Source organism: Ambystoma mexicanum, chromosome 5q, assembly GCF_040938575.1.
Source record: "Ambystoma mexicanum isolate Mex_15411 chromosome 5q, UKY_AmexF1_1, whole genome shotgun sequence".
In the NCBI taxonomy this organism is placed as follows: Eukaryota; Metazoa; Chordata; class Amphibia; order Caudata; family Ambystomatidae; genus Ambystoma; species Ambystoma mexicanum.
The window spans coordinates 902,160,535-902,175,332 of record NC_090933.1 but is presented as its reverse complement, the minus strand read 5'-3'; the positions used below and the strand labels follow the sequence as shown (position 1 = coordinate 902,175,332).

Below are 14,798 nucleotides of genomic sequence, written 5' to 3'. Positions count from 1 at the left end.
TGTATAGCCTCCACCTGTGGTGATTCATTCCACCTGTGCCAGCTGCAATCCCCTTTGGGCGAGCACTGTACCGAGGTTCACCGACGGGCGGGGCGTCCCATTTGTGAGTGAAGCCAGTTGCCATTTTCACACACTGCCGCACTACATGGATGAATTTGTGATTTCAAGCGGTCACAGATGCCTTATCGACGTGATGTTGCAAATGAGGAATTCGAAGGACAGCGCTTTCGGTTTTCAGCTAGCGGCGAGGAGACGCCCACAGGTCTGACTGCAAATATAACGTTCTATTGTTTAATGTCCTTGGGACAGGGGCCCTGGCGAGGATGCAATGATTGATATGAATAGTATGGGATGCGCAATAGCGTAGTGGACGATAAGGCAGGACGTTCCCAAATACATGTTACTTCACAACACTAGGATTCCGGGCTGGAGCACAGTGGATTTTGCAGACTGCATTACGCACAGACTCAATGGAAGTTTCAAATGTGATGTGAGTAAATGATCAGGCGTTTTCATACCGGGATGAGGGAATGATGTATGGATGCATGGACAGATGATTTAATTGAGAGTTTGCCATGTACATGGCTTTTCGGGATCTATCCCCTTCCCCTGCGCTATGTGATGCAGAGCTGCCATAGTGGGACCATCGTCTATCTGCCCTTGTTGAACCCTCCCTGTCTCGACGCGCCTTCAAACACTTGTGTCTATGCACGTTACGAATCCCATCTAATGGATTCTGTCTTAACAGACGCATGCACACAAACACTCGTTTGTAATAGTGTTTTCACCTCGATTTATATAGTTATGATTCGCAAGTGATTTTTGGGTGGAAATAATCCTTTTGAGTGGGCTAGCATGCATATGGCTGTGGATTTAGTGTGATGATTGAAGTGAGTAATACAAATGAAGTTCTGATGCCCATGCTATTCTTTTTCATTTCATTTGGGTGACAGGTATCTCCTCCCCTTTTGCCGCTGCCATCTGTATGCCACTCCTGCAGATGGCTTTTACTCCCGACACCTGCTGCTTCGAGTTAATCAGTGGAGCACCATTACGATCTTATGGGACGATCGCCAATGGGCCACATGCCCTTACGCAGTACTAGTGGCTAGGAGCTACATATCAGCCTTTCAGCTGGACTAGTGCCTACCTAATGGGACGGCCCTGCGGTTCTCGGCGCTTCCATGTTGCCTTTTTGAACGTGAATGTAGCCCCTGTGTACCATGAAGGAACAGGGCGTCACACAAGGAGAAGCTGGTCATTTATTGCGGATGCAGCCTACAGTAATGAAAAATATATTGGAGTTTATGACCTAATAGCTGTATGGGCTTGGTGAATTTGATGTGCATTAAAATTTGATTCTGATTTCAACCGTGTAGCGTTATTCTTTGCAAGTAATGTAGCATATTCCTATTTGTGGAGCGGTGTATTGTGAGGAGATCTGCATTGGGTTCCGGCTTCTGAGTATAGTTGCGTGGTACTGTACTGGCCGCGTTTGCCTACGAAGCCCAGTAAGGTCAGGGATGGGGCCTGCCATTATGACTGTTTTAATGATGTCATGCTCAGGGGCGGGGGATTAGCTTTTGTGTAACAGATGCCGGTCAGCCAGGTGGATTGGTGGAATGATGTGATTATCAGAAAATGGCTGGTCACAGGTGCCTGTGTTTGCGTGCGTTTCTTGGAGGGAGACTGAGGTCATGTCCATTGGAATAGCTTCTGTATTCGTGCCATCTGTGCCCTGCAGCTCCCATTGGCCCCTCTTGAGATGAGCCTGGCTGCTCAGTCACTCTGCCAACTTGTGTGGTACATGCTTATGCTGATGGTTGGTTTGTTTACTGGCAAGAGTACAGGGCTGGTGCAGTCTCCCTCAGGATACTGCTTTGAATGTTGCCTTACACTGGTGTCAAGCGATGGGGGCCTGTTGTTGTTTTGTCTCATGTTTCAGTTCATATTGCTGTACTTGAACCTTCACGTGCCTGTGCTGCATCAGTACGGCAATGGTGCCATGCCAAATATGGATGGCCACTCACAAGGCACTTGGAGCCCCTACATTCATTTGTTCGTTGGCATGCATGGGTGACTTGTGCATTTCACTGGTTGCATTGTGTAACTTCATTGCACCTACGAGGTGTTGTGCAATGTGGGCAGGGAGTGGTGTACAGGCACTCAGTAGGGCCATTTACGGTTGGTTCGCGATGCCGTAATTCTCACCATGGCGGAATGGTACTTTCCGCCATGCTTGATGGTGTTAAGTGAATGTCCGCTAGGGTCAGCATTCGCGTACCGTTGCGCCATGGTGGTAATTACGGTTTTGCATGGTGCGCGTGCGCGTACTTGGTGCAGTTTGCGTTGGCGTTCACTACGGTGTCGCTGATGGCATCGTACTTTACGGTGACGGGTCATAATCGCACCGAGCGGTATTCGATGGCGGTGTTGCATTTCCGCCATTGTTTTTCGATTTCCGCCAGGGTCGTAATGAGGGCCATCCTCTTTTTTGTTTCCTCACCATATCTGTGGACGCCTCATATGATCTCTATTCTCTGTCCTGTCTCCTCCTCTCCCATTAATGCTGGCACCCATTGAGAAGTCTGTATGGATCTCTTTGACTCATCCAGAGTCTTCATTAACGTCTACCTAAATGGTATTGTCATGGTGCAAGGCCCTCAGGCTAATCGCCTCCTCTTTAATAGGCAGTTCCCTTGCCTCATCAACTTCATTTCATCTCCAGCTGTCCCCTACTCTCTTCCCCTGGCTACCTTGCCCTACTCCACATCCTCCTCTGCCCCATCTCATGCTTCTTCCACACCTCTGCAGGGCTTACCTCTGATCTGTACCCCTTCCCGGAAGGTCTTTAAGGCTTGCAACCTTCTCCATCTCGCCACTCTCAACCCTCGCTTGGCTGTTAAACACTCCTCTGACATCTGTCACCTCCTTGAAGAACTCAACCTTGATGTCCTTGGTCTCACTGAGACGTGGTTCGCAGCCAGCTCTGTCATGAGTTTTGACACTCTCCTCCCCGACGGGTACAAGATTCTCTCAGCCCCCAGATCAAACCGGCCTGGAGGGGGTGTAGCCCTGATCTTTCTTGAGTGGATTCCTGCCTTCTTCATTCCCACTCAAGCTTACTCCTCTTTTGAATGCCTAGTCTGCAGGCTCTCTCTCTCTCCTAGCCACTCTCTTAATGTTGCTACCCTGTACAGGCCCCCTGGTCAAATCACCTCTGTTCTCTCTGAGTGGGCTGACCTCTCCTCCTCCCTCTTGGCCTCAACCACTCAACTTCTTCTCCTTGGTGACTTCAACATCCATCGTGATTCTACCTGTCCCTCATCTGCACTTTTTCACGAGCTCTGCGATTCACTCTCCCTCTCTATCTTTCCCATCGGCCCAATTCGCTCAGCTGGGCACACACTTGATGTCTTGATCTAATCCGGCCTCCCCTCGCTACCCACTTACAATCTCTCTCTCTTGCCTCCTCTCATCTCTTCATCTCCTCCTCACAAGCCAAGTCCACTCCTAGATTGCTACCCACCTTCTCTGATATTCGTCCCATGAAGGGTGTGTCAGTCGAGGCCTTCGCTGCAACCTTTTTTTTTTGTTGTTTTTATTGGTTTGTGGTTTGAAAAAAACCTTTACAAAATTACATATATTTAACAGTTATAAGTTCATTCATAAACAAATAAAATACAATAATACATTTCTACCTAAAAGATAACAAATACATAAAAAAATTATCGTTCCTTATTGTTTCCCCATTTTAGCAAACCAGGAAAAAAGAACCTATTAACACTTAATAACATTTACACATCTCAATTCATTAACAAAGCCTTTCGAGAGATGTTATTCTGTAAGTTGTTCACAACACATCATAAAACCTTAGAAAATATTACTATAGATTTGCTGAAACCTTCTCCCCCCCTCCTCCACCCCAGGTTGCCTGACACGGCCCTCTCTCTTCTCTACTCCTCTATTTCTGCTACTCTTGATACTCTTTCCCCCATCATGAGGATCCGTGTGAAGTCCAAATCCAGGTGAAATTCTTGGTATGACTCTGACCTAGCTACACTTAAACGGAAGTGGAGGCTGGTGTAGAGTAAGAGGAGGGCTTCTTGCTCATCCCCTGACAAACTGTCATGCTGCCTGCTCCAAAGGCAATAGGCAAAGGCAATACCAACTCGGTTTAAGCACTAAAAATAGAGTCCACGTAAAGGCCTGTGTCTCTGCTGCAAATAACAATTCAGCTGAACTCTTCAAAATGTGCAAGGTGCTGGCCAACCCTGCTGCAGTCTCCACCCCTACTCTCCTCTCCCAGGCTCTTTGCAATGCCATTGCCTCTCACTTTATCTCTAAAACCCAGGACATCCTGTCCACCCTTTCCTCCGCTCCCCGTCCTCCTCCCTCCACTTCTCTTCTTGCTGTTCCCTTTCTCCTCCTTTCCTCTTTTCTCCCCTGATGAGGTTGCTAGACAAGTCCAATCTATGAAAACCTCTTCAAAACAGGTCCATCCCTGTTCCTCTAAAACCATTAAGGACCATATTGATACCCTTGCTCCGGCCCTTGCTGATTTCTGCAACCTCTCCTTCGCCTCTGACTCTTTCCCCTCCCCTCTTAAGCACTCTCTTGTGCATCATCTCCTCAAGAAATTCACTGCTGATCCATCATGTCCAGCAAACTACCGTCCAATTTCCATTACTCCCTTTTTGGGTAAGCTCCTGGAAAAGCTCACCATCTCTCAGCTTAATCTTCATTCCAACTCTGTTTGGCTCCATCGATGACCACCAATCTGGCTTCAGAGCTGCCAGAAGCACGGAAACTGCTCTCCTGAACATCCGTGAAGACCTGCTCTCCAATCCAGACCCTAACATTCCCTCTGTCCTTTTCTTACTTGAGCTCTCCTCTGCGTTCGACACAGTCACATACCACCCTGCTCAATTGTCTCCATGACAACCTGGATATCACTGATCAGGTTCTGGCCTTGCTGACCTCTTTTCTCTCTGATCGACCCTCCCAGGTAGAACTTGGGTCCTTTCTATCTTCTATCTCCCTCTCCACTTGCGTTGTGCCCCAGGGGTCGAACCTCTCGCCCTGATTTTTCAACCAGTACCTGGCAACTCTCGCCTACTGCATCTCCATTTTCTGCTCAACTTTCCAGTGCTATGCTGATGACACCCAACTCATTTTCACGCTTCCTTCAGCCTCCTCCTCTCCTTCCCACATCTGTGGTTGTCTAAGCGCCATTCAAAATTGGTGTGCTGCCAACGATCTTTGTCTAAATGCCAACAAGACTGAGATCCTCCTTATTGGTACACCATCTACATCCTTTCCTCTCACTCTCTGGCCAGCCTCCCTTGGTCCTCCTCCTACCCCCATCTGCGCGTCCAAGAACCTTGGGGTTATCCTTGACTCTACACTCTCCTTCTCCGCACACATCTCTGACGTCTCCAAAAAATCAAACTTTTGATTGCACCTCTTTAAAGGTACTCTGCCTTTCCTCTACTTCCCTCAAAAACTCACTGTCTCCCAAGCTCTGGTTCTCTCCAGACTGGATTACTGTTACTGCAAGACTTGTCTATGGCCTCAAGCCCTGGGATTGTATCTCTCCAACCATGAAATACCTTCATTGGCTCCCTGTGGATGCAAGGATTAAATGTAAAACCCTCTGCATTGTCCACAAGGTTTTCTGGGGCCTAGGTCCAAAATACCTTCAACTATCTCTCCGTAAATCCCTCCCTTCTCGAACCCTTTGCTCCCCTACTTCTAACTCCCTCAGGGTTAGTCGTTTTGCAAAGAAACAAGCTGTGGGTAGATCTCTGTCTTCAGCTGGTGCCTCCCTTTGGAACAGCCTGCTGGCCACCCTGAAACTTGAGAAAAACCATCTCCGGTTCCAGAAGTATCTGAAGACCTTCTTCTTTGCCTCTGCCTTTGCCCCCCTTCTCCCATGTTGATCTGTTTCTTCTCTTGGCATCGTGCACCTGACCAACCTCTGTCATTCGGGCCCAGGTACCTGCTCACCCTGCCACCCTCCGACACTGCCTCCAAGCCACCCCCTTCACTAGGGTTCTGTATCTTTACCATACAGTCCCCCTCCCACCTTTCTTCTGCACTTATCAGATTTACCTAACTTTCACCTACCACCTGCTGGCTGCACTACCATTTATTTATTTATTTATTTATTTATTTACTTTAATATTTATTCTGTTTTTCTCTACTCTGCTCCGCACTTTCCACTCCCCCCCTTACATGCACTTTCCCCTTGTTCCCTTTTCCATGCACTTGCGCTTTCTTAGATGTCACTGTGCCTAGTAAGATTGCTGTTTTATTTTTTGTTCTCCCTTGTTCCCCTCCCTTTTTGCCTTGTCGCACTCTGAAACACTTGTGTACGAGCGCGATATAAATAAAATATCATTTCACTTCTTTTCAATTAAGTCATCTTTGGAATATCATTGAGTGCCCAGTGTGCGGGGCAGTAGCTAATGTCACATGTTGTGTATAGCTAAAACCTTGCACATGGGCAGCACAGTCTCCTTCTAGTACTACACCGTGGAGAGAATGGTGAGGTATATTTGGTTTGCATTTAGGTATTTTAGAAATTAAGAAAAACAAATAAAATGTGTGGGAGGTTGCTCAGCGAGAAGTAGGGTATTGTATTGCAGAAAAGGGTGTTTATTACAAAGGTCGATAAGAAGTATTGTAAGAGGAACACTTCTCAGACTCCTGTCTGGAACTTCAGGCAGCGACACAGTTCACCAATCTGCAGGAAAATCTCAGCACTGGGAGTACACTGTGGTGGGGACAGGAGACATAAAACGCTTTGATTGTCATTACGCATTACCGCGTGCATTACATTTTTAGGTTTTTACTCCAATTGACCTTTTACAATTGACCTTTTGTCCGAATTGACCTAATAATAGTGGTCCAAATTGACCTTCTCAAAATTGACCTTTACCTTTATTTTAGTTCTTTTATATATGTCTGGGGATGGGGGGTTTGGGATAATAAATAATATTATTGGATTGGGTGGGGGTTGCAGGGGATTTCCCCGACATATATGTCCTATTTCACCTTTTAAATTAGATCAATTCTCCCGTGATCAATTCTCCCACGATCAATTGTCATCAGGTCAATTCGCATACATCCAATTTTGTGTAGTAATTCCATTGCCAGCACCTTTTCTGGCAGAATTACAGCACTGCAGCATTCTGCATTTTGGGGGGTCTGCAGCTGGAGGTTAATCCTCCACGTTCCCTCTAAAACACCCCAATAGAGTACTACAGGCACATACATGGGGAGTAACTACGCTGTAATTCTGCTGGACTGAGTGGTGCTAGCGCTAACCGACTTTGGTGGTATCTACACAGATATAGTGCAGGAATACCACCAAACTAGCAATCAGACCCTATATACTATGGAACATATTTGTATTTTATTTTTTGTATTTGGTAGTTTTGTAGAGTGCCAACTCATGGAGTTGCCACTTCCAAGCTGTAAACAGGTACAGGAGTGAGAACAATAGGTAAAGGAGAAGATATTGGTTGAATACACAGTGATAACAAGGGGAAGCCAAGCTAGGCGATCTTACAGGCCTGGTGTAGGCATATATTAAGTGATTGCCAAGTTCGTGAAGTCATAGGTAATCTAGAATACAGCATAAAGTGGACTCCACCAAAGGCAAAAACATAAGGGAGAGAAAAATCAATCCCGGCTCCTAGATTATAGCAGATAACCTGTCACAAGGCCAAGGGGAGGATACAGGGTTAGCTGTCATCATATGGCGAGTGAAAATGGTCGGGAAGAGCTCAAAGGAGCATAAAAAGACAGGAACAATTATAAAGCACGCACTGGGCTAGCGGTGTAAAATGCCTGTTATTAATATCAAGGCAAGGAGAGAGTGGGCACTGCACTAAATGGAATGCTCAGTGGGCCATGCGTTTAGTTTCTTATTGAATCTGATGAATGTCGGTTCATTTTCCAGAGTTGAGGGAAGGCTATTGCAATGTTTAGCACCTAAAGTGGCTAGGAATCATCCTCCATGTCTCATTTCATTACCCTGGGGATCATTAGGGTATTAGATAAGGATGACCTCAAGGATCCCCTTTGTACGCATTTAGTGATGTTATTGTTTGGAACAGTTGTAAATTCTCCAATACTTAATAGGATTTGGAAAATCAAGACAAGTACTTTATGGATGATTCGTTTCTCATCTTGGAGCCCTTCAAGGGGATTCAGACCTGTTGACATGTGATCCCAAAGACTAAGGCCCAGGATCATTCTTGCTGTCTGATTTTGGATGAGTTGGAGTTGCTGTCTTGGATTTTTTTTAACTAAAAGGCAGTATTGCAACCAAGGCAGGATCAGACCCTGTTCATTACAATTGTCTGGTTCATGTCCTAGTGTGGTATGATTTTCCTTAATATATGCAACTGAAAATCAGATTTTGGTACAACTGCATTCATGTGGGTCTACATGGTTAGTTTGTCATGTAATGGAGCCAACTGGATATGAGGTCTCAGGGCAGGTCCCATCAGGGTGGCCCAATGAAATCGTAAAATATTGGAAATAGGAGAGCTGAACAAATGATGTCTGTTTTGGATGCATTAAGTCCAAAACTGGGTCATTTATATGAGGAATGTTGTTATTATGGGGATCTAGGTTTCAGGCGACCAGTGATTCACCTGCATAAAGTTTGAAAGTATGAGAAACAGGGTCGCTTAGGTCTACCAAGGGTTTGACATGCACATAAAGTTTAGTGCAGTACCGCCTAGGCCCATTCGTGTCTTTAGTCTTAATAGTAGGGTTCGATGATTTACCAAATGATAGTCTAGGAGCAATAGCGCATTGCATGCATTATCAACTAGCATTCTTACAATATCCTCTAACCTGAAGAGGCGGCATGTTTTGGTGCTCCTGTTGGCGCAGGAGGCAGATTGGCAATCATGTAGTAGTTGCCTATCTTCAATGTACTGAGAAAGTTAGGAAGTGCTGAGAGTTTCTAGTATATTTGCTGGGAGATATGGGGCCGCACTGTGTTTTTTTAACATGACCAAGGCTGTTTCCAGGGAATGTGGAATTATTGCATTTACATGTTTAAATTAAATGGACAACAATGTCAAAAGGCAACAATAATCAGAAATGTTAATAAGTTGAACTTTATATTGGTAGATTACATTCCAAAGACAGAGAACGAAAAAAGGGCATGATGGCAGAAATTGAACTGATGTGGGCACACTATTTGATATCACACCAAAGGAACATGCTACCTGGATATCCCTGGAGTGTTCCCCGGTGTTGGTTTACTGATGCTTTCTGGAAATCGATTCACCTCTGAGCCGGTATGAGGGTGTCAGTAACGAGTCAGCGTTTAGAGAAAACTAGCAGCATCCTGTGATCTCATGGTTCTGGACATGCAGTGCTATTGTTGACACTGGCAGGGTGTCTCATTTCCTTGGCCTGTAATGATGACATCATGAAAAGGGACGGTGCTTTGGAAATGTGCCATTACAAAATGGATGCTAATATGTGACAACCGGGTCTACTCTGCCGTAGCCAATTTTGCGGGCACCATATGAAACATGCTGTCTAGGCCAATGCAAGGTCTTCGGTTAACTTCCAAGTTGTGGAACATTCATCCAGGTCCCTTTGAACCATACAAATAACAGAAATTGAGACATATTGGCCCTCATTACGAGCATGGCGGTCTGGGAAGTGCGGTACTGGTAAGCATGCCGGTACCGTACTTCCCGGACCGCCATACTACGGGCTCTGCTCGTGGGAACTGTTTCACCAGCCAGGTTTTTCCTGGCGGGTGTAACGGCACCTGCGAGCAGAGCACGTCGGATGCACCGGCACAACTCTGAATGCCCCGGTGCATCCGACGTCCCCGTCCCCATTCAGCTCTATGGGGCAGAATGGGGATGGGGAGGCCCTTGATTCCGGCACCTGAAAATGGGAAATTACCGGGTCCGCCGAACTCGGCATGACCCGGTTCTTGCCCATTCACGGGTGCCAGAAAAAATGCAACTTCGACCGCAGCTGTGCCGTTTTTAACGGCACGGCTACCGTCAGAGTTGTAATGAGGGCCATTGTATTAGAACATTTTGTAGTTCTTCTGTCATCTTTTTGTACCCCTACTACGCTTTGTATTACATTCGAACCCAGTTCTACGGATAAGGGGTGTTTCAGCCACTTTTACTCCCTAAAACTAGGCAAATCCTCCCAAAGAAAATAGGCAGCAGAAATACTTACATAGGGGCCTGTCCCCCTGTTTACACCCCCACAGCTGCATGGAAATGTTTTGAACATTAGTACACGTAGAGCCACAGGAGGAAACTGCAATATTATTATTGCATGAGCTAAAATGTATCTTTTAAGGTGCACGAATAACTAGGTACAAAGGAATATTTATTACAAAAAACTTAGTTTTACAGTTGAAACTATTTTTACTCTCTTATAAAATACTCCCTTTGGAAATGGGACGTAAATGTGTACTCCCTCAAAACCATTTTACTCCCATCTTTAAAAAATAGAGAGTAAATTAACCCTAAAGCTTATCTGGAGCACTGTACATGCCCATCATTAACTGAATCACAGATCGTAGTCTGTGTAGAGAAATGTCATAGGGCGGGCAAACGTCAGGGGGAGGTCGAAGGAGGAAAAGGAAAGTGATACACAGGGACGTCATTTCACCAAAATGCCAGGGGTAGCGGAAGTGACATCACATGACCCTTGACCTCTGATGACATCACAGGAAGTGATGTCATTGGACCCACCCCCAAGTTACATCACGGGAAGTGATGGCACACAACCTTTCGCCCCTTGACAAAACAGAAGTGGCATCACATAGCACAGTTCCTCAGTACACTAACAGATGGTTATGTCACTGTAATATGATATACATTTCATACAAGAACGGATCACCATATGTAGCGTTAATATCAGTGTGTATATGACCATATTACCAAATTACTGTGAATGTAAGCATTTACACTTACCTTGGCTTGCCTGCAGTTACGGTCATCTCGAGGTTCCGGACAAGGCAATAGAAGTTGCTCCTGCTTGGTGTTGGTGTGCTGCGGCCATCCTGCTCCCAGTCCTGTGCCACAGGATGCAGAAACCTGGCATAGAAGAAAATGGCAACGCATGGTCATGGTGCACAATTACACTTAAACTAATGCAACATGCACCTAACGAAAACCAAAGAGGCAACCAGCATGCAGAAAAGTACCCCAGCAGTGAGCACTTAACCGGCTGAGCTGTTTTACCAGCTATCTATCCTTAAATGTGTATACCACATCATTTGGTAATGTGTTGGTTATGGGGGTAACATTTCGTATTAACATAACACTTATTATTAGAGTGCTTAGAAGTAGCAGGGATATGGCATGCTGCAGTAATAAACCTGATAATTGTAGTGATAGATAGTTTGTAAAGAACTTGTGAGGTTTGTGTTTAGATATCCTCATAAATGTTTATTTCTAACTGCACAATTGATTCCACAGAATATTGTGTCACAATTGGATAGCTCAGAGAGTTTAAATCATATGGCCCTTTTCTATTCCCGCTGCAAAATGTGCTGTAAAATGTGCTGTTTCAACCTGGAGATGGTTAAAGCTCCCTTGCATCACTCAGTGGGGGAATCTCTTCCCCTGTAGCAAAAATCAAAAGCTGCCACCCATTAATATATGCAGAGTAAGTGAACTTATCTTGAAATGAAATATACAAATTTCGTTCAATTGAGCTAAGGGTGGCGCTGTGGGACACTTATGACTCCCCTTGCTCAGTGCAAAAAGAGTAGTAGGATTGGGGAAGGGTGGCACTCTGGGACACTTATGACTCCCCTTGCTCACTGCAAAAAGAGTAGTGAACCCCTCCATGCTTGAAAGTTCACAACTGCCACTGCAGTTTGAGATTCCCATGCTTGACAATTCATTTGAATTCTGTGTTTACACAACATGAAGAGGAGAGCAATGAGAACAGACAAAATAGATTTACTGCTTCATGGAGGTCATTTCAACAAGAGACGCAGAATTGTTGACAGTTCTACACAGGCTCACATTGGCAACTGCTGGTGAGCAAAGTGATAGTGAACTGAAAACTATGAGAAAGCGAAGCCAAACCTGCTATGAGTGATGGTGACAAGTCACACAAGGCGTTGGTACCCCATTTTCCTACTTAGTTTGCACCCTAATTCTGGGGAAAGCAAGCTATAACACATGCAATGAACTGAAAAACATTTGGAATGTTTTGAGAGAGGGCAATCAAGCAATCCCAAAAGACTTTCCGGATAATGGATGGGCATGAGGCACCAACAACCACAACCTTGTCGTGATCTACGCATTACTCATTTTCTTACCAAGACCCCAAAGGATTACGTTGGTCGTCTATTTTTCTTTTCATCAAGTCTGTTGCATTATTTAAAGACCCACTTTCCTTTCTAGATGCAAAAATGTCACTTTCCAGCTTCTGAAAACTGAACTTCTATTTAAACACAACAAATGGAAAAACGGACGTACTACCTGGGCTAAGTGCGAGCTTTACAACATCTTCACTGAGTGCGACTGTGCCTCCTCACACACCGGTGTCCCAAGGCTGCTGGTACTCACGCTCATCGCTGAATATCACTGTTGCCAGGTGGCGACAGGGAGCGCCGCGGTCCCGGGTCAGCGGGCTGCCCCTGCCTCTAACGGGAAGACGCACCAGGTCCTGAGGCGGTTCAGCCCGCCAGCGGTGCCTGGGAATAGCCTCCTCTGCGGTGGAGGAGGCCGCGCATGGCCAAGCCCCTTTCTGCCCCACGCGGCTCTTCTCGGCTGCATCCTCCGCTCCTCCCACCTCCAGAGGTGCTTCTCCAGCCATGCAACATGGCGGAGTCGAGGCGAGGCGAGGTCCGACAAAGTTCATTGTTGCCAGGCAACCATGAACTTGCGCGCTCCAGCCAGCCTCCAGACCTAGTGGAGCCACACCCGCCCCCCAGGCAGGCATCATGGAGCTTGCCTTGCCGCGCAAAGCAGTACTGGTTGAAAACTATATTTTAAATGCAGCGCCTGCCTTACTGCCTTTAAAATACAGTTTTCAACCAGTTTTCAACCCAGAGGTCGCAAAATGTTTACAGAGGTCGCAAGGGAATCGGCAGAGGTCGCTGTTGCGACCTCCGGCGACCCCCAAATGACTACACTGGTGATACACATAATAGAAACAGCTCCGTGGAAGGAGATAACATTGCAACAGGTCCAAATATATTGCACAACATTATGTCTCTGCTGATTAATACAATAGGAACCAGAATCAAATACAACAAGAGTTGCTAGCAGGTAGAAAGGGTGCTCTCGCCACGTGCCAGAGTGATTCCAAAGTGTATCTCAGCATTTCTCAAGTAATACTGGTTGAGGGTAATGAAAGGATACTCCATGCCTGCCTCATTCCCCCATGACACTTTCATAGAGTTCACCTGAGTGTGCCGGTGTAGCAGTTAACGTCCGTGGCACTTTCCACATCGCTAATCAACTGTTGGCCCCAGAAGGTTGCACTATGACTCTACACACACACACGCACATACACAACACCTAGAGGTCATTATGTCTGGCCATTACATGCTGCAAACAGCACGAGTCACGTGATACAGGAAATAAGGTAGCACTACTGTGTCTTCTCAAAAGCTTCCAAGACAGTTGCAGTGCAAAGTACACCGCTGTTCTGTGGTGAGTGGTAGAAAGAAGAATGTTATTGTCCTACGAATCTAAATGCTTTTGTTCATGGAGGTGGAAGGTGCATTGGAACTCATACTGCAAAGCATTTATGAAGTTATTAATATCTCTATAATAGCAGATCTCTCAGAGCTACTAATTGTACCACATTGACTAGAACATTACACGTCATAATTTTGTGAGCTAATAGGCACAAATCAGAAAGTATGTTTGCATTAAAATTATACTGTTCAGTGGTTTCCCATTATAGTGATGAGAGAGTCTGTAAATCACAAAAGATAGTACCTTCAGTTGGAAAGAAAATGGATGAAGAACATCAAAGGGTAAGTTACATTGACCTAGCTGTCCAATTAAAGTAACAGCTGAGAGATGGAGGACAATGAGAGGTTTGGGGAAATCAGCAGTGGCGAGGAAGGACATGTGGAGTGCCCGTTGCAGGACACAGATTAGAGAGGTTTGTAGAGACTGTAGGTTTCCATTTGGCAGGTGGTCCTAAATGGCGACTAACACAGATATAGATTGAAATGTTTTTTTAATGCAACTTGGTAAACTGATGGAACTATTAAAAATACATAATAAGTCATCTCAAATAGGAGTAAAATAAAGGACTTTGTTTTGATTTCAAAGAGAAGAGTGTTCAGTATAAGGGCCACACAAATGACTCATAGCACAAGGTTTCCCAAAATGTACATGCCACGAAGGTGAGCGAATCGTGAGGTTCTCACGCTAATCATTCAGGGGGCATCTTTTGGTCATAAGGCACTGAAGGGATGCCAGTGTTTTAGAGAACCCATCCAAGCTTGGAGCTACACTTAAGGACAGGGTTAGATTTTTTCCCCGAGTCATGAGCCACTGCCCAAGCTGCGAGGCATTGTGGGGTAGAACAGAGGATCCACCTGCACAGTCACTGGAACCAGCATTGTAGAACCCTGTATTTCCAGGAATCCAAGAGATTCCTCTACTCTGCTACGGTCTCCATTTCAGTAGAATCCACTTTTAATTTCAGTTTTACTTCTAGGCCTCACCTCTGCTTTTACCTCCTCATTCAGTGCTCACATTCACTTTAAATGTCACCTTAGTTTTGGGCCTCTATCCAAACTGTGT

At 45.7% G+C, this 14,798-nt stretch overlaps 1 long non-coding RNA gene across 1 annotated transcript in view; it reads right to left on the bottom strand.

Annotated features, from left to right (window-relative positions):
• Window positions 1-11,102, bottom strand: part of LOC138498657 (uncharacterized) — a 238,294-nt gene extending 227,192 nt beyond the window's left edge. The window contains exon 1 of the long non-coding RNA XR_011278813.1: window positions 10,986-11,102. This is a non-coding gene — a long non-coding RNA (uncharacterized lncRNA). The remainder of the gene's footprint in view (window positions 1-10,985) is intronic.
• Between the last annotated feature and the right edge of the window lie 3,696 nt (window positions 11,103-14,798).